Genomic DNA, 3,173 nt, shown 5'->3' on the forward strand with positions numbered 1-3,173 from the left:
AGATCAGATATTTTTATGGAAAAGCAGCTTGGGTGGGCCTGTAAATTGGGTGGGGCAGAAACCCTGGGGATCACCAAGATGAGTTAAACACCTAGTTGACAGAATCTCATATATGGCACCAGCTTACCTGCTCTGTGGGGGACAATGTCTACTAAAAAAAATTGTGCGTTTTTATCCTGGAGTAAAGGAAACATCAATATCCATCAGAGAATTATAACTGAATTGTAGATTAGATACAAATCTGTTAGTCACATTCTCATGCTGAACTATTTTTTAGTACCGAGGTAAGGAAGATCTGTTGCTGTAATTTAAATCTGGATTTTTTTTGTTTCTTGTAAATTTGCAAATGCAATGTAGGGAGCTTTCCTCTCATTTTCTCATGATACTCCTATTAACCACAGTGTTATATAGAAATATAAGTAAACATTAATGCTCTTTTAGTAATGAAATTTATATATGAAAAGCCAGTGATGCATATTTAATTGCTGGCTTCAGAATCTCAGTCATTACCACATTAATTACTACTGTGTAACTACCTTGTTTTGATTGATTATATACAGGAATCCAACATAAGTGTGCATAGCTGTTATGAAAACTCTTTCCTTCCATTAAATTTTGAAGAAATAGTCATCAGTATAAAGAGTTCTTTTTAAAATTTCCATATTGCCTTTTCCTAATTATTATATGTATTTGAATGAAAGCAAGTTTTTCTTCATTACCCACATTTTTATTTATTCTTTCTTCAAAATGGTGCTATAACACTGAGTTTTGATATCCCCATGATTTCCATAACAACCTACTATGATATCAATAGCACATATTCTGATTAATAAATTGTCAAACAAAATGAAAAAAACTCTGATTAAAAATAAATGGAGCCATTCAAACCTAAATTCCTATTAGATAATGAAAAAGATTATAAAGTGGTACTAGGAGTATATGTGCTATAGGACTAACAGGTCCATTTGCCTGCATGCATCAAATCCCAGTTAAGGCAGAAACAGAAGCTTGCTGAAAAGAAATTAAGGGTTTATTTTCAGGATGTTGTCCATGTCTGGAGACAGGTGAGCCAATGTGTCGGGAGCCAATCGGCAGCCATCCCTTGACACAGTTGGGACGGATGAGATGCATCTGCAAAGCAGAGGCAACCATGGCTGGATTTCCTGTCTATCTCTCCTTGCATGTTTGTTTTGGTGATTAATAGATGGTGGGATTTTTAGACACCTGCATTTCAGGCCCAATGATCTGCATAATTCCAATGAAGTTATACAAAATAATTTCTTGGCCAAAGAACAAAGTCCCCCTTAATGAAGCAGCCCCGGAACATCTAAAAGTTGATGGAGTAACAGCCCCTCCTCTACCTTGGACAAAAATATATATCAAGTTGAATTAGACAGATAAAAGAAGCAAGACAAGCTAATTAACTATTACAAACTAAGCACATAGAAATAATTGCCCCATGACTAATTATAAGAACTTTAATAAATAATAAGACATCTAAAGCTCTGTACATACAGCTAGTTCTAATTGTCTAATTAATGACTCTCCTGGTCAAAATAACCCTTGTTTAACATAACTTAATCTATGGAATTTCCTGTATTTTTTCTAGTTACCTCTGCATTAATCTTGTCTGCTTAATTGGTCATGCCATATACATATTATGTTACAATCCCTATAAAAATAAAGCTTAAACCAAACTCTGAGAGTTCGGTCAGACCCACAGAGGCTGACTGTTCTCTGGCATCCAACCGGGTGTCCGACTCTTCATTTGTTGCATGCACCATCCATCCTTCGGGGACTCTGTGATCTTCCAAGGCTGGACCCCGGCACCATTGCTCAAAAAGATATGGCTCCTGGATAATTTCTAGGAGGTGGGTTATTCTGGGAAAATTTTTATTCATGGTGACTAAGGGAGTTGGGGTTATGGTTGAGGTCATAGTATCTGCAGATTGGTCATCACTAGGGTAGGGTGGATGATCGGTGCCTCTGGCCCTGATTTCAGCCATGGCATTGCTTCCTCTGGTGTCACCACTTTGCTGGGTTTGAAACTGAAACATAACTGAGGCATAGATGTTATCTCTAGCTGAGAACTGTGTCTCTGGGGTCCATAGACCCAAGGCTTTTTTCCTAGATTATTTGATACTGATCAGAACCTCACTGTCTTGAGGGCTTGATGATTAAAGGAGTAGACTTGCAAGGGATAAGGAAGCAGGCAAGTCAGGGTGCTGAAAGATGCCAGTTTGAATCAAAGGAAAGAAAGGAGAAATGGTTGCATTAAAGAAATGAAATTTCTATGTGGTTATATCCTGGAGGGAAGCATTTGTTTTGTTCTGAATTTATTATTTATTATTATTATTCAATGTATTATTATCTCTATTTTCCTCATGTAATGTAAAATACCACTAATTTAGGTTCTACTAAATCAGACAGTTTCAGAATTCAACATATGTCAGCATAGAACCTTCCAAACCTTTAGAAGAATTTTATGAGCTCATTTGAGCCAAAGTGATGACAATCTCTGGGAAGCAAAATCTCAACAAATTGAGAAAGTGCTCTTAAGAAGACAGTTTTATATCTTATTTTATATGTTGCAATCAAAGGAGGAAATATAAGGGAGTAACATGAAATTCATTGGTAGTAGATTAAGGAAGCAGGTGAAAGAAAATGGGGAAAATATCTGAGATAGAGTAAAGAATAAAATGGAGTCCTGACCTGTGTAGCTTAGTTGGTTGGACATCATCCCCCACGCTAAAGGTTGCATGTTTGATTTCTGGTCAGGGCACATGCCTAGGTTGTGATTTAGGTCCCCAGTCACAGTGCATATGAGAGGGAACCAATCAAAGTTTCTCTCTCACATTGGTTTCTTTACCTCTCTTTCTTCCTCACTCCCCCCACCTCCCGCTCTAATAAAAGAATAAAATGGGAGACACATACTTCTCTTATATTGGTGGGTATAGGATAGTTAACAATCAACATTTACAGCATATTGAGCTGGTATTGAGAACAAGATAACAATGAATGGTTCTGTGGTCTCTTCTCTGGTGGGAGATTGTGCCCTGAGAGGTCTGGGAAAAGTGAATTTCTCAGACATCCCAAAGGTATGTTATTATAGATGCAAAAAGGCAATAGACACGCTCAGTTAAAGTAAAGATTAACCATTGTCAAGGAAGATA

Source organism: Sturnira hondurensis, unplaced genomic scaffold, assembly GCF_014824575.4.
Source record: "Sturnira hondurensis isolate 20B ecotype Veracruz unplaced genomic scaffold, ASM1482457v3 Scaffold0011391, whole genome shotgun sequence".
NCBI classification, from domain to species: Eukaryota; Metazoa; Chordata; class Mammalia; order Chiroptera; family Phyllostomidae; genus Sturnira; species Sturnira hondurensis.